The sequence below is a fragment of the Narcine bancroftii genome, chromosome 10 (assembly GCF_036971445.1).
Source record: "Narcine bancroftii isolate sNarBan1 chromosome 10, sNarBan1.hap1, whole genome shotgun sequence".
In the NCBI taxonomy this organism is placed as follows: Eukaryota; Metazoa; Chordata; class Chondrichthyes; order Torpediniformes; family Narcinidae; genus Narcine; species Narcine bancroftii.
The window spans coordinates 16,464,228-16,489,993 of record NC_091478.1 but is presented as its reverse complement, the minus strand read 5'-3'; the positions used below and the strand labels follow the sequence as shown (position 1 = coordinate 16,489,993).

The 25,766-nt window shown below is 38.3% G+C and overlaps 1 long non-coding RNA gene across 1 annotated transcript; it reads left to right on the top strand.

The window, feature by feature from the left end:
• The first annotated feature begins 316 nt into the window (after positions 1-316).
• LOC138744216 (uncharacterized) lies at positions 317-25,685 on the top strand. Its single transcript, XR_011345370.1, has 3 exons — positions 317-519; positions 13,856-13,997; positions 25,523-25,685. It is a non-coding gene; the product is annotated as an uncharacterized lncRNA (long non-coding RNA).
• Positions 25,686-25,766: the final 81 nt, after the last annotated feature.

Here is a 25,766-nt window from a genome sequence, read left to right as displayed (position 1 = left end):
GAGGTGAGGTAGAGTGGGGAAACTATCAGTGGAGTAGAGTGGAGGGTAGGGGAAATCGCCACTGGAGTGGTAGGTGGAGGAAACCACTAGGGGAGGGTAGGGTGGGGGAAGGAAGCCACCGGTGGAGGGGGGGTAGGGTGAGGTGGGAGAAACCGATGGAGTGGAGGGGTGTGGAGAGGCGCCATGGGGGTGGAGAGGCCATAGGCGGGGTGGGGCGAAGTGCCATGGGGAACGGGCCACAGGTGGGGTCACCACAGGGTGGGTGCCACGGGAGGGGGGGGGATGATGCCACAGGGAAGGGGGGAGCCAACAGCACCTTACCCTTAAGCTCACGCCATGGAGGGGGGAAACTACCAGTGTTAAGTCTGCACTGCCATCCTATCACCATGGACCAGAAACCAAGAAAGAGTTGGGGAATGGTGAAAGAATGGGTTTGGAGCAAGGACTGTGCCACGTAGCCAACTACAAGACAAGTGTGCCAAGATCTACAATGTTTGACTTGTGTCTCCACGATAACAGGTAACAGCTCTGATTGCTCTTTGAAAAGCATGTCATCAAGGTGAAAGTTTCCTTCTATTGGTAATGCATTACAATTAAACACATTGTTTAGATAGAACATTACAGCATAGTACAGGCCCTTTGCTGCATCTATATCAGTGTCAGTGGTAGGGAAACTGCTGGAAAGGATACTGAGAGATAGAATTCCTCTTCATTTGGAAGGCCAGGGGAGGATTTGTGCATGGAAAATCATGTATCATGAACTTGAAAGAATTTTTGAAGTGAAGACAAAGACTGCAGAAGAGGGCAAGACCATGTGGATTTTAGCAAAGCTTTTGATAATGTTCCACATGGTTGATTGATATGGAAGTTTAGGGCACACAGGATGGGAGACCATCTCACCAACATTGGTTTAGTGATAGGAGTCTGAGAATGGATGTAGAGAACAATTTTTCAGACAGGAGGACAGTGATCAGTGGAGTGTCTCAGTTCTTGGCACTTTTTGTAAAACACATAAATGATTTGGACATGATTGTTTATGGTAAAACAAATATATTTGGTCACCTTGCTAAAGATAGTATAAAGTTGGAAAGGGTACAAACAAAGTTTACAAAGTTGTTGCCAAAATTAGGGAAGTTGAGTTATCATGAGAGACTGGAAAAAAAAATTAAGCTGATACAAAGGGAGAGTTTTTCACTCAAGGTGGTGTACCTATGGAATGAGCTGCCATACAAAGTGGTAGAGGCAGGTGCGTTAGCCTGCTTTATGGAACACTTGGATAACTACAATGGATGGGAGGAATTTGGAGGAATATTGGCCTCAAGTGGCCAAGTGGGACTAAAGCATGAGGACACATTGATTGGCATGGACAAGATGAGCCTATGGGCTTTTTCTGCACTGCCAGACTCTTTAGCCCCTTTCGCACTGATACTTGAAACCAGTAATTCATGTGGGAAGAGATACCCGGCTGCATCCTCAGCCTTTCTGTAAATGGGCAAGTTGGCTAGAACTCAAGCATCGTAAGTGCAACCAGGCCAACCCATATACACATCTGTGAAGCTGGAACCACAAAAGCACAATGCATTGATTGACATATGGATTGGTGGTCAAAAAATTGTAACTCAGGCCATGATCCTTAATGGCAGTTGTGGTCAACAAGGGCTTGAGGAACAATGGAGTGCCACCCTTTTCGATTGTATGCTGCTGCGTTGTCATGTGGGGCAAAGATGGGAATATGTGTGCCATCGATAGCACCAGTACACATTGGATACTCCCTTTCTGGATACCCTTTGATTGTCTCCTGAAGGCATGTTCCACTTGGCAGATCAATGGAACATTTCATGAGGGTTGCCCTCAATGCGACAGTAACTTGGTGCTCCACTGTGCACAGAGTGGAGACACCCACACTAAAAAAAGACTCCCACGCTCAAAATAAGGCTCCCACAGTGTTTGCATCATATTGTTGATAATAATGTTGATAAGACTTGCCTGTGTGGTAAGAGAACCACAAATTTGCAAGGCAATCATATGAAACTCATAGTTGCCTGCCATTACTGAGAATGGAGAGATGCCACTGTCTGTGAGTATGTAATACGTCACTCAGGACATCACCACTGGAGGATGGGTTCCCCCTTAAATTCATGATACCGGATATGTAATGTGAAAGGGTGAACAGAATTGTTTTTTTTTCTTGGTCCAGTGTGAATGAGCCTTCCAGCCCTTTTCACATTCACTAACCGGTAAATTGGTGGTTCAACAAACCGGTTGAAAATAGCATTTTTGCCGTTCACACTGGACCAATGTTAACCAGTTCTCTGCACCCTTTCACAATCACCACCCGCCATCCCAGAGCAAAGGGGCACGTATCCTCCAGCAGTGACGTACGGCATATTCCCTGTCCCTTTCACACTGGGCTAATTGGTTTGCTGATTCAAAACAAATTGGCGATGATACACTCTTCCTAGGTGGTTCATCCCTGGGGCGATCTGACACCTTCATGCCAGTTCGTGAATGTTCACACTGGCATGTTAACCGGTAGACTGCTATTTAATTACTGGGTTAACGTGTCAGTCTGAAAGGGGCTATTGACTATTTATTCATGGAAAAATGCTAATCGGAATAGGCTGACTTATTTCATTATTATTAATCATGAAATGTTAATGTTAATAAACTGCTTTTATCAATAAAATGTTACAAACTTTAACACAACTCAAACGATTGTAAACCAAACTGATTTAGCATGCAGATATAATCCTTTTTTTCACTCATCATTTGGCATACCACAAGCAACAAATATAAATCTGCAACTGGCGTACACCCATTACAACTGCTGTGCCAGTATGATTATATCATTTATATTGATGATCAAAACTTGTAAATTTTTGACAGCATAGTTGCATGCACTGTAAGGAATACCACATGCTGGTACTCCACTGCCTCAAAAATTATACTTTCACTTTGTTATCAGTTCAAATATGCTCATGAATAATAATTAAGGATAGAATTTGAAATGTTCCTTTTTGTATGCACTGCGTGTGCAATGAATTAATCTTGAGGTTTATAAGCCAGGCAGTTTAGATTTGCTAGCAATCTTAATTTCATTCCTTAGCTTGTGGGCACATTCAGTGCTCTTTATTTTACTATTCAATGAAAGTCCTTAAAGATGGCTGTAAAGGCCAATTAGGGATATCTAAAGGTGTCAGTTAGCATAGGGTGTGATCAACAATGTGACATACATGGGCTTTAAATTTAGGTACAGCTATGTAAAAATGGTTCACCAGCATATTTCTGCAGACTTGCATCCATCACACAAGCAAATGTGGCATTCAAATGAAGAAAATTGCGCCAGCCTCCATTGTAGGCAGCGCACCTCTGGGACTTTTCAGGGTCTTCAGAACTATCCATTTTTTTGTTGTCCACAAACCTGTGCTTTGTTTTTTTTTAAATTTTTAAAATTTTTCTCACTATGAACCATACTAACCAAAATACACACAAAAATTTCCCTCTTGAATATACAGTGTCATTTTCTCCCCTTTTCCCCCCCTCCCTTCCCTCCCTCCTTCACCCCCCCCCCAACCTATATGATACATTAAACCCTTTAAACAATGTCATCACACAATGAAAATAAACAAGAAATTTGTGTCTTCTACTTTTACATACTGGGTCAGTTCATTTCGTCTTCTCCTTCTGTCATTTTAGGCGGTGGAGGTCCGTGGTAGGACTTCTCTGTTGCGTTCCATGTACGATTCCCAAATTTGTTCGAATACTGTGATGTTATTTCTTAAATTGTATGTTATTTTTTCCAGTGGAATACATTTATTAATTTCTATGTACCATTGCTGTATTCTCAGGTTATCTTCTAATTTCCAGGTTGACATAATACATTTTTTTGCTACAGCTAAGGCTATCGTAATAAATCTTTTTTGTGCTCCATCCAAATCGAGTCCAAGATCTTTACTTATATTACTTAGAAGAAAGATCTCTGGATTTTTTGGTATGTTGCTTTTTGTGATTTTATTTAATACCTGGTAGTAGTATTTATCAGATATTTACTTTTTCAAATATAAATATGATTGCTTGCAAAATTATTCTAGTCATCAAAATTTAAAGACCAGAGCCTAAATTTTTGAATGGTTGTAAGAAGGAAACGAAAACCTGTGCTTTATTGATTCCTTGTTCAGCAAGATCAACATGTTGATTCTCAATGAATAGCATGGAATATAGGATAACACATCACATGTGTAAAGGGTTGATGCTGAAAAAAATGGTTCATGTTCTTGGTCTTCTTGATCATAAAGAACGAGGATGTCTCTTTTGTAAACTGACCTTCCCCCTTGAATTCACAGGTGAAACATTGCTAACTCTTCTCGCTCACACTGTTTGGAATGCCTTGCTCTCGACACAGACCATTCAAAAATTTAGGCTCCGGTCTTTAAATTTTGATGACTAGAATAATTTGACAAGCAATCATATTTATATTTGAAAAAGTAAATATCTGATAAATATGACAATATGGTAATTTTTAGAGCATGTCCTGTAGCTTCAGTCATAAGGTACAGAAGCCTGAAAACCAGCACTTCCTAGGTTCAAGAACAGTTTCTTTCCATTAGCTATCAGACTCCTAAACCTCTCCTTATTACCCTAATCATAGACTGCTCCAACACCACAAGAGGACTGTCTGCGCTATTGCAAGTCAATTTTTTGTACAGTAGAAGTCCTAAAATCTGGACTGCTCAGGGAATGAGTCAGTCTAAATTTTTGGATTTTACGGATTCTCAAACAGTACTTTTAAAATTCAATTTTAAGGAGGAATAAAGGCAAAAGAAAAATAAATCAATATTTAACAAAAATGTAAACACATTTTTTTCATTACAATATAAATGAGTAATGTTTGAAATTATGTTTAAAATGAACATTGTAAAAGAAAAATACAGTAATACAAATGAATTTCTTTGTGATAAGCATACCTTTATTAGGCATGGTTGCTTGTGGCTGCTGTGCATCAGTGGTACTTACACGTGCACACACACAAAAGCCTGTTAAATTTCAAAAGTTTGAGAAGTCCAGATTCTCTTGCAGGTACCTATGCAGCTACAGCAAGAATTTTGATGTATATGTACAATAAACTCATTATCTGTCTTTCTTCACTTGTTTTACCATTTTCATATTTGTCTAGGATTTTCCAACAGATCTTTTCCAAGGCATTTGCTGTACATTAATCAAATCCCTTTTAGTCCATTTGAATGTTTGAATTCAATATTAGTCCTCTCCGTTATTACTTTGGTTTTATTAGACCAATTATCGTGTACAACGAGATGTGTCCTGAACAATTATTTTCCTGCATATGAAGCAATATTTTGATGTCCATCCTTATATGTGCTTTAAATAATATTGCTTGAAATTCTTGATCTTGATTTAAGTGATTTAATTTGATGGCTGTTCTGCCAACTCCATTCTTAATGGCAAAATATACATTTACAGTATATATTTTTCAATGAGGAGTGCACACACATTACCTAAGTATTGTATATGGTGATTTTTAAAAAAATCTATTACCTATTAGATAGCCAATCAGCAAAAAGTCTCTCATTCATTGAAGTAACTTAAGGAATTCAATTGGCAGCTTTATGATATAAAAGATATGACCTATTTATAGTGAACGCTGAGGCCTTTTCAATGATGGTGAATTACTCACCTTCAGATATTTGCATGCTGTTAATGTAACATATTATTCACACCTATAGTATTATATTCCACAGTATATCATTTTCATTGGTCTGCATCCATGAGTTCTAAAGAGAAAAAAAAACTCGGATGCAGACCATTAAATCTAAAAATTTTTAAACTGAGACTGAACCACTTGTCAAAACCCAGTTGTTTAACTTCTCTGATCTTTTTTTACATTTGAACTCAGTAACTATAAAAGTTTCTTACTTAAAACATCACAGTATTCATGGACTTTGTATAAAATTTATTTTAACATCACATTCATTGTCTCCATTTATTTTCATTAATTTACTGTCTTTTAATTTTTTTCTTAATAGTGTCTAATTAGTAGTAGCTATGAATTGACTGTTGATTTTACAGTCTTTGGAGCTCTATGAATGTTATAAGCTTAACTTCCCCTGTTTGTGGAGCAGTTTCTCAGTGCTTAATATTATGCTAAATTGTCAGTAATTTATATATTGAAAGGGCTAACGTCAAAGGCTATCGCTATTTTGTATTTTCTCACTGATGTAAACAGAATTGTGTTTTTTTAATATGCACCGTATGTATTACACTGCATCTAATTTATTTACAGTATGTAAAGTGTATAAGCCCTCTAGGTACATGTACGTCCAGTTACAGAAGGATAATATCGCAATGAATGCCAAATACTGATTATAATAGAATATTTTAGACCTGAAATTAAATCAGTAAGCTCCATCAGTAGAAAATGTATTTGAAAGCAGAATCTGCCCTGTTGCAAGGTCTCCCTGCTCTTTCTGATGTTTTTATTACTAGTTGGTTCTGTAGGAAAGAAATTTGCCCTCCCCTCCATCCTTTACATATTTCCACTTTCTTGGTTCACTACGAGGATCTCAAATGGAATGACTGGTCCTGGCTTCCATCCCTTATCTCAGAAAAAATAAGGATTTTGTTCCTGTCAAGATTGTAAATATTTGGAATTCTCTAACTCAAGCAGCTGAGGATGGTGGAAAACTATGATATTTTTGTGCATGGAAAATCAAGGGATATTGGGATTGGGTGAGACATTGGATCTAAAGCCAAAAATCAAATGAACCCTAACACATCATGAGAATGCAGGGGACATAAGATCTAGCTCTCCTAGTGCTTACCTTTTGTTGTAAAACTTGGATTTCATAAAACACGTAGTTGTTCAGCTGAATAGGATGAGGCATTTGAGCCTGCAAATAGTCTTAAAACCTAAAATTTATATTTATTGAAGTTTCTTGATGGCCATATCAAAAAAGGGGTTGGTCACAGGTCCCAATCACACCATCTTCCTCACCTTCTTCCCCCCACCAATTGATTCAGAAACCACAAATGTTTTTTTTTCCTAGGATCCAGCTGCCATGATATTACTTTACACCAATATCAATTTTTGTGGGCCTTTCGTTTCACAGAAGCAGCTTATAATCTCTCGTGATTGTGGTATTCTGGAGATGACATAAGAAAAACACTAATGTATATTATAAGCTATGCTATGTGCTGTATACAATGAAGAAAGAATATTGGCTAGTAATTCAAACTTCACGCCTTTTTAATGAAGGTCAGTAGCTCCAATCAAATGAATAATCTAAGGTGAATGCACCAGCTACAACTGACATAGAAATTTACCCCCTGAATCTATAAATTTGAGATACTCTAGGGGTAAGTATGTATCACTTGATACATAAGAGGCTGCAGATTATAAAATTTAGAGTATCAAATCTCTGGAAGAACTCAGTGGGTTGAACAGCAGCAGTGGAGGGGAGGCAAGGAAATGTCAATGCTTTGGATCAACCCTATCATCAAGATACTATTTATTTAATGTTGGTCCATGCATGAGATTAAAACAACCATATCAACCAATTTGCTTATTGACTTCGATAAGGTACCACATGGAAGGTTAGTTAGGAAGGTGGAGTTTTTAGGTATAAATTTTGAGATGGTCAAATGGATTGAACATTGGCTGAAAGGGAGAGGCCAGAGAGTGGTAGTGGAAAATTGTCTGTCAGGTTGGAGGCCGGTGACCAGTGGTGTGCCTCAGGGATCTGTATTGGGCCCATTGTTGTTCGTTATATACATTAATGATCTAGATGATGGGGTGGTGAATTGGATTAGTAAATATGCAGACGATACTAAGATAGGTGGAATAGTGGATAACGAAGAAGGTTTTCAAGGATTGCAGAGGGATTTGGGCTGCTTAGAAAAGTGGGCTGAAAAATGGCAGATGGAATTTAATGCTGATAAGTGTGAGGTGCTTCATTTTGGTAAGAAGAATCAGAACAGGACATACGTAGTAAATGGGAGAGCATTGATGAATACAGGAGAGCAGAAGGATTTAGGAGTAGCGGTACATCGTTCCCTGAAGGTAGAAACTCATGTGAATAAGGTAGTGAAGAAGGCTTTTAGTATGCTGGCCTTTATCAATCATTGCATGGAATATAGGAGTTGGGAAGTGATGTTGAGATTGTACAAGGCGTTGGTGCGGCCTAATTTAGAGTTCTGTGTGCAGTTCTGGTCGCCTAATTATAGGAAGGATATAAACAGAGTGGAGAGAGTGCAGAGAAGATTTACCAGAATGTTACCTGGGTTTAAGCATCTAGAGTACAGGGAGAGATTGGGCAGATTAGGTCTTTATTCTTTGGAGCGTAGAAGGTTGAGAGGGGATTTGATAGAGGTATTTAAGATTATGAAAGGGATAGACAGAGTGGATGTGGATAGACTATTTCTGTTAAGAGTAGGAGAGATTGAAACAAGAGGACATGAGTTAAGAGTTAAGGGGCAGAGGTTTAGAGGTAACATGAGGGGGAACTTCTTTACTCAGAGAGTGGTAGCGGTGTGGAATGAGCTTCCGGGAAAAATAGTGGCGGCAGAGTCAATTTTATTATTTAAGAAAAAGCTGGACAGGTATATGGATGAGAAGAAGGTGGAGGGTTATGGTCATTGTGCAGGTAGGTGGGACTAGAGAAGGGTGTTTGGTTCGGTGCGGACTAGAAGGGCCTAATGGCCTGTTTCCGTGCTGTAATTGTTATGTATATGTTATATATGTTTATTACATAAAATTGAAAATCAAGATTAAGAATCAATCGTGTTATTCATTAAAGTATTTTATGCGTTATACCTTAATATTAATAACCTGTTTTAGTTTTAACATTATGCATTATTAGAAGTCACCTGACCAATAGCCTTCTGAACAATGAAAGATTAGTTACTTGACTCAAAATTATAAAGAAACTATAATCATGTTAGGAAAGATTGTGCTGGGAAATTATTGAAACTTAAAAACATTCTTGTATTTACAACTTATTTTAAGATGCATAATAAAAATGCAGAATTTGAAGACACCATTTTTAAAAAAAAGCTTTTAAGCATTTTTCATATCCCAAGATCCAAAACCCAGCAATGAGATTCATCAAAGTTTACAGCATGGAAACGAGCCCTTCAGCCTGTCTAATCTATGCCAATCTAAGCTACTCCCATTTACTTGAACTTACTCCATATCTCTCTAAACATTTCCTATCTTCTTCGTCTTCTAAATATTGTAATTGTACCCCTCTTTACCACTTCCTCTGGCACCTTGTTTCATATACTAATCTATGGGAAAATTTTGCCTCCAGATTCTCTTAATCTTTCCGTTTTCATTATAAACTAATACCCTTTAGCTTTAGATTCCCTTATCCAGGCAGTCCACCTTATCTGTGTTTCATGATTTTAAAAACATTTGTAAGGTCACTCTTCAGTCTCCTTTGCTCCAAGTAAAACAATCCTTAGCCCATCCCTTTTCTCCTTATAATTTCACATTCAACCTTAGCTGTTTAGTCTGTTTTTAAAGGAAAAAGCCTTTCCACAATGATTGAATAAAAATTCTGTGTTGAGCAGTCAACTAGTGTTGTTCATGCTGTTCCCACTAAGCCTTTGATGTTTGATACCTGTGTGCGTCTCATCAACAAGGTTGCAGCCTCGTAAGTATGCAGCACACAGTTGCATTTTAATGCCATATATATTAGATACAGATATTAGTGAACAAAGTAATCTTAAAACATTCCACCTACATTTTGAACTCATTCATCACCAAGTTTTCAATGGATTCATCAGGCTTGCAGATGACATGACAGTAGTTGGCCCCATTAGTAACAATGATGAGTCGCACAAAGAAGCAGAAAACCTCATGAAATGGTGCAAGAATAACCACCTGTGTCTCAACGTGGACAAGACTCCAGGAGGACCAGAGATGATCACCCTGCATTACACATTAATAGCTTGGTAATGGAGTGTATCAATTCCTCAAGAGTCCACTTAAGAAGGGGCCTATCCTGCTCATGCAACATTTCCTCACTTGACAGGAAGGTGTAACAGCAATTGCACTTTCTGACAAGACTGACAGAGGCAAGGCTACTAGCCACTATCCTGTTAACTTTCTATAGGAGGTCTATCGACATTACAGTGTGGGGCTTGCATTACAGTGTGGGGCTTTTGCTGTAGAGCATCCGATTGGATGTCAATGCACAGGACCATAAGACTATAAGGTTTCCCAAGTTGGGTTATGTGGAAGTGATGCGCGCAACCCTCAGATGATGCTCAACTCAGGCACTCATTTGCACAATACCCACCCTCCCACCCCGCTCCAGTTGGCACAGCCTGTCTGTCAAAGGGTCCAGCGGCAGTGAAGCCCCGATTGTGTCGCTCAATGGGAGTTGTGCCCATCCTCACCTGTCAATCAGTGGCCTTCTCATCTGTATGCAGCCAATCCTCACCAGATGATGTCCACTCCCCCCCCCCCATGGTGATGTGGAAGTACAGACTCCCCCCCACCCCCCCCCCCCCACCTGTCAAGTGATGACTGCCGATTCTGGCATGGTGGAGGAGGTGTTGTCAGCAGCGAACTGGTCTTGTCAGTAAGCAGCCTGGACCAGCTACCGAGCAGAGGACCCCCCCACCCCACCCCACCTTCATTAAAATGCCAGAGGATGGATGTGCATCGTGGAGAAAGGTGTTTATTTGCTTTCTAACTATGCTTGTGTATATACCAGTCTTTTAAACTGTCATTGACAAGTAAGATTTTCAAGTGCTCTGCACAAGCATTTTGTGAGCTAAAACATTTGGGAAGCTCTAGTATAGAGGATCTCCCTTCCTCCATTGATATGATTTTTCTGAGTTCACTGTCAAAAGAGGGCTCACAAAATCAGTAAGAACCCCTCCATTCTTGCACCTAGCATTTCCAGCTACTCCCATCGAGAAATAAATGCAGGAGGATCAGAGCCAGAACCACCAGACTCAGAATCCGCTTCTTCCCATGAGCAGTGAGACTACTGAATGACTGATGAATTACTCTTACAAACCCACGTTGACACTACTATTTATTTAATAATAATATTTATTTGTAATATATACTATGCATAGATGCATTGTTTGTATGTGCATTATGTCTGGGTATTTTTATTGTTTAAATTAGTGGTTCTCAAACTTTTTCTTTCCACTCACATACCACTTTAAGTATTCCCTATGCCATAGGTGCTCTGTGATTAGTAAGGGATTGCTTAAGGTGGTATGTGGGTGGAAAGAAAATGTTTGAAAACCACGGTTTTAATCGTACCTAACTGACTCATGATGTGAATGGTTTCGTATCTCCAAAGGAAATGGGCAATGACCAATGACCATTTTTCTCAAGCAAAATATTTCAGTAACAATTGGGTCTAGACTAGTGATTCTCAACCTTCCCTCCCACTCACATACCATCTTAAGCATCCCTTACTAATCACAGAGCACCAACTGCATAGGGATTACTTAAAGTGGTATGTGAGTGGAAAGAAAAAGGTTGAAAACCACTGGTTTTTGCTTGGAGATACTGCAATGCAAGGCTGTCCATTTAAAATTGCCCCTAAAAAAGTATGGAAAAAAATTTCTAAATTTACAGATCCCAGTCCATGATTCACTTTATAAAATAATTGAAAATCTATCACAGTTATAGAAGAAATAAAATTGAGCAGAGGAGGATATAGGGTTTCAGAGATAAAATGCAGCAATTATATCTCCAAGGGACAGCTGGAAGCTTTTTTGCAACAGTTGGTTTAAATTCTTTTTAAAGATTTTTGTGAGGACAGGAGGAGTATTGATGGAAAAAATGGAATCCAACAAAATTAATTTGGCTGACTGCCACCTGTTTTCATCCCTGACTTCTACTACATGATTGTAAGCATAATGCAGAAACTAGACATTTGTTTGAATTCCCGAAGGGCAAACTGGAACAGTCTGTACTTGGCACTTGTAATAGTAATATTTAGGTTAAGACCAAGCTATATTTCTGATAAATATGTCTTAAGTAATATAGTGAGTTTGGAACAGGGTTGCATACACACAGCCATAGAATACATTCAAAAGTGATGTCATCTTTCGGAGTTGTGATGTCTACAAGCCAGAGGCATGAAGATCATGTGATATCCAAAAAACAGTTGCTAACAGCTAATAAAGATTCCAGTAAATGGTCACATGATTTCAAAGAATTGGAACTGAACTTATTGATGATGTAAATGCTGCAATTTGAGAATTATATTGTCAAATTCAGACATTTTGAATCAGATGACTGCAAGAATAGAGAAACAGTAATCGCGAGAAAGAGAGGGAGATACTGGCCCATACTGTATCACAGTAGCCAGAACACTGGTATTAGACCTTTGTAAAGCAGAGTTGAATTACAGTAACCAGAAAAAGTGCTGTTATGTGACTCCTAACAAAAGGGGACTGCAGAAATAAGTAGATTTCAAAAGGGAGACCACTTCTTGACTGCTCTTTTGTAAATAAATGGTGAAACCTCATCGTGGAAAGAAACTAGAGCTCTTAATAAGCTAAGAGGGAGATGAAGATCACCAGTGTGAGAGTTTAAGAAGAAATCTCTTCCTGGGAAAATAGCTCAACAAGATTTGTGAGTTTGAACAGTCTAAGGACTGAATTAGTGTTAACAAATTACTGCTTTAAGCAACAATTTAAAAGAATTTGATGTTTTGTAATCATTTCTGAACTACAATTTAATAGAACTTCAAGTTCAACACGACTTTAAATTACTGGGCCTTAAAAATAACTTCAGACTCAAGTTTTAACTGAAATAGTTTGGACTACACATTTTATATAATTACATTCATGCACAGTGGGGTTAAACTTAAAGTTAATAAGTTTAGAGTTAAGTGAGAACTGTTAGGTGATTAATAGTATAATAAAAACTATTATTTTGAATTTATCTCTGTTTAGTGAATCTTTCATTGCTGTTCCTGTGTTAGTACTAATAGGGGTAGGTTACCTACCATTAGACTAACTAGATAGCCGCCTCGGGTGGAGACCACAGTGGGGGGAGGGGGGTGTGCTGTCAGGGTCAGACAAGTTCAGCTCAAGTGTGGCTACACATTCAAGAAGTGTCCCAACCAACACGTGGTTGTCAGGTATGGCTTTAATTTTTTGGGTGAAGGACCTGTCCAGTGAGTGAGGGGCTCAGAGAAGGTAGTGGGGTAGTGGCTCCCCAAGGGAGGCAGGTGGGGGGGTGTGAAGCCCTTGCTCAGCCCTGGCCACATTGGCTCAGTGCTGAGTCGCTGGAGCCCAGTGCATCCCTCCTCTCTTCCCACTCTCCTTCCCCCTTCTCCATGGTATTTGCTCTGCTTCCCCCTCCCGGTCCCCGATTTCCCCCCCACCTTCATCAGTCCCTGTTTCTCCCTCTCCAGTCCCCACCGCCCTTCCTTGGTCCCCATTTCTCCTTCCCCACTCCCTGCCCCACCTCCTCAGTCCCTGTTTCTCCCTCTCCAGTCCCAACCTCCCCCCCAACCTTGGTCCCCATTTCTCCCTCTCCAGTCCCTGCTTCCCCTCCTACCTGGTGTCCATTTTTTTCACACCCCCATCACCGGCTTCCACTTCCTCCCCACTTTCCTGCTCCCCACTCCCCCCCACCCCCCCGGACACAGTGCAGGCTTGTGTAAAATTTTGGGCAAATCAACCCCTCTGTCCCCCTTAACCAAACCCCATATGCCTGTGCACATGTCCTCTTAATAAGTAGCTACTCATCAATTTAATACAGATTGTCTTGCAATATATGACAATCAAGTTTATGCTGGGTCTCAGAATTTTCTCATTATACCCATTTATTTTCCTGCATCTTTATCTTTCTCAGGTGCATATCAAATTCTTCTGTAGTCATCTGCCACCCATCTACAGGAGGAATAACTTGAAGAGGACACTCAACCTACCAACAAGCATATATTTGGGATGTGGAAAGAAATGGAAAAACCTGGGAGATATCCTCATAGTCACAGGTGAGCATGCAAACTCCATGCAAACATCACCCAAGACAGAATAGTGTCTGCCACCCATTTCTCCACCAACACTATAGAAGTGTAGATCAGGACCTTTTAATGGATGGTCTTTTCCATTTTTTATAGATGGTATGTATAGATTGATGTATAGCTGAAGATGCATTACTCCATATTATATCTTGATAATTTTCATACTTAAACTTTAGCAAGGATTATCAATGCTTTACCTTTTACTTATAAATTATGAATATCAAGAACCAGGCTGCTTCAGCTGTCTGTTTTTTCAGTTGAATATGCAAGATAAAAATTGTCCAGAGAGTTTGGCATGCAGCATACTTGGCAAGATTCACAGTGCAATAAGAGAGCAAAGGGATGATTTCATCTCATTCCAGCCTACTTCTAGAGATAATGAAGTTGTAGCCAAGAGCTAAACAAGCAATTTCCTTTGTTTTGCAAAACGGGTGAAAGCTATCTCAGTGCATTGACCGCCACTATTTGGAAGCCTGCAAGCAATTACCATTTTATGTAAAAATATCTGAAGCAACATTGAGCTTGGAGTCTCAGCAATTGGAGATCTCCAGCTTCTAGACATTTATGAAGTTATCAGATGTCAGACTCAAAAACAAGATTGTGGAGAACTTACAGCAGGAAGCTGGTAAAAGTACATGAGAAGCATGACAAATGTCTTTCTTGCCCTCTTCTTTACCAAAAGTATACCATTTATGAAAGATTCAATGACTTTCCAAGTATAGTTTGAGCAATGCTTAAAATATAGCAGATGGAGTGTTGCCCTCCCAGAAGCTCTATCATTTCATCATTTTAGGTGAAATGTTAGCTAAATCCCATCTACACTTTCATGTGTATGCTCAACATCCCATTGATTTCAACATTTCTACAATCAAATTAGTTGGAAGCTATCACGTTCCTTTTTGTGAGACCTTGCTGCCTGCAAGTAATATGCGATGTTTCCAACATAATGAAAATGAGCACACCGATAATTAAGAAATACTTGGTTGTGAAAGGCCTTGGAGTGTTCTGAAAGATATGTAAAAGATGTTATATAATGCGTCTTTTTTTAAAATTATTGAAACATCAAGAAACTCAGAAAACATTCAAACACACCCTTAATCTCAGTTAACTCAAAAGTCCTTTAAAGACATTGAACGTTAAAAAAAATCACATGATTTGGTTGTCTATAACATTCTCTTATCAAAATACCTGATATGGCAGATGTAAATACCTTAAGGATTAAGTTTGAAAGGCAGAAGAATCTGGGAAATAAAAATTTAAAAGCTACATATGCTGGAAATCTCAATAAAACACTGAAATATTCAGCAGATCAGGAAAAGACAATGAAAAGGAAACACCTAATATTTTAGGATGAAAAGCTTTCATTCGAAGTGAGAAAGAGAAAAAAAGTTTGAAGATGTAGAGTGAGAGAGAGAGAGAGAGAGAGAGATGGATAGGACAATTGGAATGTCTCTGATAGATGTTCTTGGGAAAAGCTGTGGATGAAGTCATGCTGGGAGATTGGAGCTGGGGTGATATCTGAAGACTTACCATCTTAAAATACTGCATTGCTTTTGGGAATGAATTTCAGACTACTTCTATAATTGAGTCATTGGAGATGCCTTATGATGAGAGACCAGTCACCTAGAGCAACAGTCAGGAAAAACTAGACTGACAATCCTTGTCATTTTTTCATCAATTCCATGATGCTTAAAGGAGTACAAGGATTGTAGGGTTTTGTTTTTGTAATTTTCCTCACTTTTTAAAAATCTACTGCCAAAAATTGCTGGAATTGAAAATTAATGCATTTAGAATTTGCAGCCTTGGTAAACCATGGGAACAGTGATCCTTGACAATAAGATTTGAAGAAAAAACTGAGAAGCCACAGAAAATGAGATAGGGCAAGCAGCTTACAATACTTATTTCAGTTGGTGTTGGAACAGTAGAATTCTAAATAAGTTTAAATAGAAGGGGGGGGGTGTGCTCTCCAGCCCCTCTGCAACTGGATCCTTGATTTCCTCATTAGAAGACCACAGTCAGTACGAATTGAAAACAACGCCTCTTTCTCACTGATGATGAACACAGAATCAAGGATGCGTGCTCAGCACTCTGCTCTACTCCCTCTACACCCATGACTGTGTGGCTATCTGCAAATATGCTGATGACACCATGGATGTTAGCAAAATCACAGATGGCAATGAGGAAGTGTATTGGAGGGTGCTCGATCAGCTAGTTGAGTGGTGTCACAACAACAACCTTATACTCAACATTAGCAAAGCCAAGGAGATGATTGTGGACTTTGTGTAAATTGGGAGAACACAAACTAGTCCTTGTAGAGGGATCAACAGTGGAGAGGGTCAGAAACTTCAAATTCTTGTGTGTCAACATCTCTAAGAATCTGTCCTGGAGTCTCCACGTTGATCCAGTCATGAAAAAGGCTCGCTAGTGGCTATATTTTGTGAGGTGAATGAGGAGATTCAGCATGTCACCAAATACTCCTGAAAACTTTGATAGGTATACCATGGAGAGCATTCTGTCTGGTTGCATCACTGTATGATATTGGGGGTGCCAATGCACAGGACAGGAAAAATCTGCATAGGGTGGTTAACTCAGCCTGTGACATAATGGGCACCAGACTTCATTCCATTGAGGATATCTATAAGAGGTGGTGTCTTAAGAAAGCAACTTCTATTTTCAAGGACCCTCACTATCCAGGCCATGCCCACTTCACTCTTCTACCATCGGGAAAAGGATACAGGAGCCTGAAGACGAACCCTTAGCAGGACAAGGACATCTTCTTCCCCTCTGCCTTCAGATTCCTGAGTGAACAATGAACCACAGACACTACCTCACTTGGTCTTTTTATTTTTATTTGCGCTATTTTTATTTATTTTGAAATGTGCTTTGTGGAAATGGATGCACAGTGACGCTGTGTGACCTGTTCATGACAATTAATTTTGATTCTGAGTTGGAGGAATTCAGTGGATTGAGGTCCTGGTTGCACTAAAATAGGCTGACAATTTTTGAAGAATAGTTACATACCTAAAATTTACTTAACTTCCAAATACCATGCAAAATGCCTAATAATTTAGAGCAAAGCTCGGAAGAATTAAATGACCAGTTCCAGGAGATGCTCTTGCAAATCTTTCAGGTTTCTGGTCATTGTAAACATGAGAACAAATCAAATTATAGTTATTTAAAGATCAAACATCAAAATTATCAGATTAGTTTGATTCCAATGGTGCAATTTACAATAAGATGTTTTTACTTCGAACTGATATATCCAGTAAAAAGTGACTGAACATTGCCTGGAATTTTCAAGAAAATTTAAAGAAATTATTTTAAAATAATCAATCACATTTTCTAACCAAAATATGATTATTCAGAATGAAATATCATAACCATCCAATAACATGCAGCATTGCAAGAAAATGAAATGAAAGTTGGGAGAGTTGGGGCAATGGGATTACATCCAAGGGGGCCAACATGGACATAATGGGCCAAATGACCTCTGTCTGAGTTGTTAAAAGCATAAAGTAAGTAAAAATCATGGCGAAAGACAGTCCTTCATTATTAATTGAAATTTCATAAATATCTCAATATGCCAACAATGAAGTTACCTTTCATGCCTGACAGCTTCATTATTTTCTTAAATCAAGATTTAAATTTGGATTATTATCATTCTGTCAATAACCATAAATTTGTTTGTTTCTGGAATTCAAGTCTGCTAAATCCATCAGAGAAAACTGCTAAAAACAGAAGATCTGCCCCTCTTTCAAAAGTCTATGACAGCTCCTTGGTCCTGCTGACATTGAAGGAGATGTTGTCTCAAGTTATTTCTCCTCAAACTTTAATATCTTCACAAATGCATGAAGGTATGCATTGGGGGCCATTGCCATAAACAAACTCCAGATAAGGTATTAGGTTTACATGCAGTATATATGTCGGACTTGTCAGCCACAAACGAGCCTGCAGCTGACGTGGACATTACCCCTCCATAATTCTTCGTCTGTGAAGCCAAGCCAAAGAAGAAAGAAGAATATTTTGGTCCATCTGTGGTTTACTCAGTGATGGTTTCACTTCAATGTACTTTGGGAATTATTGTTATTCCAGGAAATAGTTATTCCCCTTTCCACTAAAATCTGCATGTACTCTTTGAAAAGGACTGGTAGTCCATCTGATAAACATTACAGCAGTAGAATTTTAGTGGCTTGTCCCTACTACTTTAGCAAATATTGCCTTTGCTTGCCAAAGATTTGAAGTTGTCCTCCAGAAAACAACTGCTTTCATAAAATGTTTAGCCAATATGGTAGGTTTTGCCACTCTTTGTACCCATTTGATTCAGCCCTGCTGATATGATAACTCATTTTTAATGGTTATTAAATGGTCTTTGTTCATAAATTGGCCAATTATTTTTCAGAATTTTTTTTCCCCTAGTGGATCTTTATTAACGATAATGCGTATTGTTATATACAATGTACTTATGCACTGAAATCCTTACTTACTGCATTTGAACAGGTACTCAGAGAGATAAAAACAACTAAATAGTATACATTCAATGTTACAAAAAGGAATAAAAACAAAAAAGAAAGTAAATATTCTCAGTACCATAACACAAGATAAAAAGTGTCTTTTGTGGATCAAGTCCATGATTTTTTTTTAATTTTATTTTTTTAAATTTTTTATTTTTCACACCATAAATCACGTTAGCCATGATATACACTTTTTCTTTTTCACACATATACAGTGACTTTTTCTCCCCCCCCCCTCCCTCCTCCCAAGCCACCCCCCCACCCCCCCCCCTCATCCATTTTAGGTATACAATCTAGGTTGCATTAAACCAGTCAGACAATGTTGTCATTCAACAAAAATACACCAGAAATTCTACTGAGTCCATTCTTTTCTTTCCTTCTCCTTCCATCAACTTAGGTAATGTTTGTCCCCGGTAGGTTTTCGCTATTGTATTTAATGTAAGGCTCCCATATTTGTTCGAATATTTCAATATTATTTCTTAAACTATATGTTATTTTTTCTAATGGAATACATTTATTCATTTCTATATACCATTGTTGTATTTTCAAATTATCTTCCAATTTCCAGGTTGACATAATACATTTTTTTGCTACGGCTAGGGCTATCTTAACAAATCTTTTTTGTGCATCCTCCAAGTCAATTCCAAATTCTTTGTTTTTTATGTTACTTTGGAGAAAGATCTCTGGATTCTTTGGTATATTGTTTTCTGTTATTTTATTTAATATCTGATTGAGATCATCCCAAAATTTTTCTACTCTCTCACATGTCCAGATTGCATGAATTGTTGTTCCCATTTCTTTTTTACATCGAAAACATCTATCAGATACTGTTGGGTCCCATTTATTTAACTTTTGCGGTGTAATGTATAGTCCATGATTTCTGATGCAATTATTGGTAAGTTCTCATGAATGCTATTTAATATATGAAAATGTGTTGCATTATCTTGCTCATTGTCCATGACATGACATATTGAACCATCTCCAAAGTTGACTCAGCTCCTGCCTTATTCATCATTAATAGCAACAAACTAAATTATTATATGCACCAAACTTTGGATTAGCTCTCTAACTCTTAACTGCAGTTGCTTGTAATGGACAAAATATGATAGCATCTTATTTGACCTCCACAATATTCTTTACTTTAAAAAACATTGCTATAAGCTTGATATAGGAATTGAATGGTTGTTAAGCACTGACACACATGATTGCTAAATAGATAGTTAGGGCATACACGTTACCTAATTCCTGTTCAACAGTGGCATCGCAAAATGTAATAGCTCAGTGATAAGTTAACCTCATGTCTCTTGCGAGAAGCTATCTGAGTGGACAGAGGAAATTATTGCTGCTATATTCTCACCTAAAAGAAGCCTCAGAGTCCTTCAACAATCTTGGTGGGAAAACACGAGCTCCTAACCTATTGCCAATTTGAAATATTTCATAAATACATAAAGACACTCTAATTCCATAGCAAAAGGGGTACTCAGCCTATATGCATGTTGTCGTTTAGCTCCTACTGCACTTTGAGCATTTGGTTGGTGTCAGTGCCAAAAAATAGACATGCAACAAAACTGACCTGTACAATAGGATCATAGTACATCTACACGTAGATTTGCAGAGTACAGTTAGCCCATGCATGTTATTACATTTCTTAACGGATCCAGAATAGATCTGCAATCCTTTCTTCTGTTGCATTATACATTATAGTACACAACGATAATATGAGCGGCACGGTTAGCGGAACACAATTAACGGTGCCAGCAATCTAGGTTCGAATCCATTACTGTTTATAAGGAGTTTGTACATTCTCCCCATGTCCACTTGAATTTCCTCCAGGTTCTCAGATTTCCTCACACAATCCAAAGACGTATGGGGTTAATAGATTAATTTGTCATATGGGTATATTTCGGCAGAACCTGAATGTTCTGATTCTCCAAATTAAATTTAAATTACATTTATAAAATAAAAATTATTGCCTCTTAGATGAATTAAGATTCTGGCATCAATTGCATAAATTAGGAAGTTCAGGCTGTCATGTAAATTGAGATTAAGATTTAGTAAATAGACTTAAACTCACTTGAGTTTAGAAGAATGAGAGGTGCTCATTGAAATGTTTCCAATTTATAATATCAATATATAGAGGTCACTGTAAAAATGAGGGGTAAGCCATTGAGGGCATAGCTGAAAAAATTCTTCATCCATGGCCAGTGTATCTTTGATTGCAGTAATGAAGGGAAGGGCCCATTACAAGTGTTGGTACATTTTGTTTGAAGGCTGAAAGAATTTTCCTCTTAGCAATATGCAAATAAGGATAGCCTGGGCCATATAGCATATAACATCTGCCATATTTTTAGAGGGTGGATGAGTACAAATTATTAACAAAAAATTCAAAATAATGTCAAGTGGATTATTCCAAAGAAGAGTACAACCAATTTTCTGTAACTGCTAGGAAAGAATCAAGAGCTGGCAATGCTGAAAAAGAATTATTGGGAAAAGTTAAATATGAAAAGCATCTGACTCTCCATCCAAGATCAACGGTGTTTAGTGCTCTAAGCTCTGACTTTGTAATGATGGGAGCTGCTTAATTTTATTTGTTAATAATAAAACCAGAGAACAGAGTGAATCACTGGTCATCTTATACAATGGTTAGTTAGTTGGGAATTTGGAAATGCTGCCACAAATGGCAGCAATTTTTTTTTCCAGTGAAGAATACAGAATTCTGTGTCCATTTTTTGGTTCTACTAATGCTGATGGATGCTTTAGTATATGCCATGTTGTCCCATTCTAACAAAACAATATTTCCTACTCCATCCCCAAGTATAATGTAATTGAAGAAATGCCGTTAATACATGTACTATTTGAAGGCTTCTGCTAATTACCTAACCTGTAACTTTATCTGTACAAACATAAACATAATGGCTGCAGTTGATTCAATAACTCAACAAGTTATACCTTATTGTGAGATTACTTATCAGGCCATCCCTTTTCTGAAACATTAAACATGATTAGCTGAAGAGACCTCACATTTAAGATAATAGCGTTGACTACAGACTCCTAAGTGCAGCAGAAAATTATTGAGGATATTATTCTTTGAATCAGCCCGATTAATTAAAAAATGTTAATCCTCATTTTTGGTATTGCTACATTTCCGTACTCAGGTTCAAAACATGAGGTTAAATAATAATATATGGTACAGTAGCAATACTACTTAATTTTAAATCCAATAAATGGTAATACATACAAGAGATAAGTAAGAAAAAAATTCAAACCCACACCAATCAAGGTTAAAATTCATATTGTATGTCATGTTAAACCCAAATAAGCAGCCTCAGGGGATCCAAACAAGCCCGCCCAGTGACATTCATTATCCCACCTAATTAGTCAAATTATGGAAGTAAGCTATAAATGGGCGCCAAGTCTTATCAAAAGAAATCTTGATTTTCGTGACATTATGTCTAATTTTCTCCAGATTTGAAAAGGACATAATATCTAATAACCATGTGTAGGTGGGAACTCATCTTTCCATTTTAACAGAATTGCTCTTCTTGCTAATAAAGTGGAGAATGCTCTAACCTGTCTTTGATGAGAAGATAAAATAATATTTATGTCTTCAGAAAAACCAAATAGTGCAATTACGGGACATGGATCTCCTAAATATGGTTGAAAAAGTTCTAAAAGGGTTGGTCCAATATTTTTGCTAATTAGGCAAGTCCAGACATCTGTAACAAAGATAGAATAAATGCAAGTAGGATTTTTCCACTGAGGTTAGGTGAGGTAAAACCAGAGGACATGAGTTAAGGTGAATGGTGAGAAATTTAAGGGGGGCATTAGGGGGAATTTATTCACACAGAGTGATGGGAGTACGTAACAGGCTTCCAGCTGAAGTGGTGAATGCAAGAACATTTTGGACAGGTACACTGATGGGAGGGGTATGGAAGTATATGGAATGGGTGCAGGTCAGTGGGACTAAGCAGAATAATAGTATGGCACAGTCTAAAAGGATGGAATGGCCTGTTTCCTGTGCTGTAATGTTCTATACTTCTAGGAGTTACACAATAACTGGTAAAGCTCTGTTGTAAATCAGAGAGATCTTTGGGAAAGTGTATAAGGTGGTGAAGAAGGCATTGGGGTTTTTTTTTGTGGCTATTCTACTGATACGTTGGTTCTAGTTTTTTTTTTAGTTTGTCTAGGTTTTATATGGAGCATGATCGTCTGCATCAGGAATCCATGGAAGATAAGCTGGACAGAGGATAAGTACCATGATGAAAGAAGGAATGGAAGGAAAATGATAGAGAGGTTCTGGGGTAACGGATAAGACGATCAAATTTGTGAGTTTCAATGTAAATGGGATGAATGGAACAGTCATGTGGAAAAGAGTTTTGGCACACTAAGAAAATACAAGTGGATAATATAGTGTTTCTACAGGAGACTCACCTCACAAATCAAGAACACATAAAGTTAAAAAAGGGGTGGGTGGGTCAGATGGTGATGTTCTCCTTTAGCTCCAGAGCCAGGGGAGTGGCCATCCTCAGGAAAGAGTGTTCCAATGGTGGTCTTGGGCATGGTCATTGAGCTAGCTATGAGATTTGTGGTGATTCATTGTCGGATATACTCAGATCTATGGGCACTCATGAATATATATGCCCTGAATTTTGATGACAAACAATTTATACAAAATATATTTTTGAAAGTAACAGAGGGGTGTGAGAATGTTTTCATTGGAGGTGATTTCAACTTTTGTCTGGATCTGATCTTGGACAAGTTAGTGAGGAAAGTAATGAGGGCGAGGGCAACCAAAACTACCCTGGCCTTCATTAAAAAGTTGATCTTAATAGATGTCCGGAGAAGAAAATATCCAAGAGAGAGGGATTATTCATTTTACTCGAAACAACAAGATTTCTACTCTAGAATTGATTTATTTTTGGCATTGGTCCAATTGGAGGGTAGCATAGTGAAGACTGAGTACACGGCTCAGTTATTATCTTACCATTCACCCTTGACTCTGTCTAGTGTAATGCCAGATAAACAGGACACAACATATAGATTGGACTTAATTTGTTGCTGTTGGGAAAACCTGAATTTTGTAGCTTTATTAGAGCTCAGATAGAGTTGTTCTGTGAGACAAACTGTAACTCTACTGCCAATTGTTTTCCTATTATGGGGCACAGTGAAGGCTTATTTAAGGGGCCAGATAATTGGATACACCAAATTATTAAAAAGGAGCATATGAAAGAGATAAATGATTTGGAACAGGAAATTACCCAATTGGAAAAAGATTTCAAAGATTGGGCTCTGAGGATAAATATAGGAATTTCATGAATAAAAAGCTCATATACAATACAATGCAAACATATAGGATAGAAAACATATAAAGGACACTGTTTGACCTGCTGAGTTTCTCCAGAATTTTGTATTTTTACTTCAAGCATGGTGTCTAAAGAATTTTGTGATTTACTTCTGCCAAAATAGATGATTTCTTGTCTACATTGAAAGTACCAAATTCGAATCAAGACAATCAAGAGGTGCTGAATGCCCCCTTCTTAAGAGAGGAGATTGAGAAAGCCCTGGGCTCATTGCAGGCGAACAAATCACTGGGGGAGAATGGGTTCCCTGTTGAATTTTATGAAGAGTTTACAATTCTTTTAATGCTCCTTATTATGGGGGTGGTGGATTAGGCTGCGGAGACACATTCTCTCCCGGAGTCTTTCTCAACAGCAATCATTACAGTGATCCCCAAAAAAAGATGGGCCCTTTGAATCCTGCCTCCTATAGGCCAGTTATGGCAAGATCTCAGGATATATGGTAAATCAGGTCAAGAGTGAAATCATGCCCTTGACAAAGGGGGATTACAGACAATATCAACAAGGGAGCCAATTTAAATGGCTGCAGACGGCATCAAATATTTGGGTTCAAAGTGGATAAGGATTTACATAATTTATATAAACACAATTATCTCCCTTTGCTCTGAAAGATTGAGGAGGACCTTGGTAGATGGAGAATTCTGCCCATCAAAATTATGGGCAGAGTTAACTGTATTAAAATGAAAGTGATGCCAAGATAACAATATCTATTTTAGTACTTGTCCATTCCATTACCCAGGAGCTTCTTTAAGATGCTCAATGGATGTGTCAGGAAGAACATGAAATGGTAAGGTGGCTAGGGTCTCCATGGAAAAATTGATTTGGGGTTACAAACAAGGAGGTCTGAAATTGCCAGACTTCAAAAAATGCTATTGGGTGGCCCAGTCAAGGTTTATCATTTCTATCTGAGGGAGGTGGAATCCCATCATGGGCACAATTTTGACTATATATGGTAGGAGAAATGATAGAAGGAGAGTTAATATATAAGTGGGTCACTAAATTGATATTAAGGAAAAGAGATAACCCCATATTAAAATGTGCCGGTAATTCAGACATGGCAAAAAATACATAATGTATCGGGGTGAAGTTGGGGTTATCTCCTAAAATGCCCATGTCCCAGAAAAAAATTAATTCCAATGACTCTGGATGATAAGATCCTGGACACCTGGTGCTGGAAGGGGATCAGGTGTATCGAGGATTGTTATGAACAGGGGCAGCTCATGTAATTTGAACACCTGTGGAATAAGTGATTTATCGAATAAAACTTTTATCTTCAACTAAGATCTTTCTTAAGGGATAACATACGGCCATCTATGGCCCTGCCCATGTGTAGTGACACGGAGACTCTCATTCAAAGAGGGAATACATGTAAGTTTATGTCTATGATGTATATCCTATTCCAAAGTGAGGGGCAGAAGCCAGGCTTACAAAAGGCAAGAGAAAGATGGGAATCAGACTTGGGCACAACAATCCATGAGTGGTGCCGGTCAGACCTGTGTCAGGACAGCATGACAGCAGTCATTAATGCCAGGTACAGATTGGTGCAATACAATTTCCTTCATCAAAGGTACCTCATATCACAAAATTTACATAAATCCAAACTAGAAATCTCTGAAATGTGTTTTAGGTGTGCTGTGAAGACTGGAACCTTTTAAGTATTCAACCTGGCTGAAAAAAAGGAGAGATCCTTCTGAGAGGGCGTGGAGGACATTTTGAAAAAAAATTATAGAGGTGAATTTTCCACAGGATCCAGAATTGTACCTTCTGGGAAACATTATGGATGTGTACTTAAATATTACATGATGAAATGCAGAAATGAAAATCACATACAATTTAAGGAGGAAATATAACACACTTGTTAGGGTGTGGCA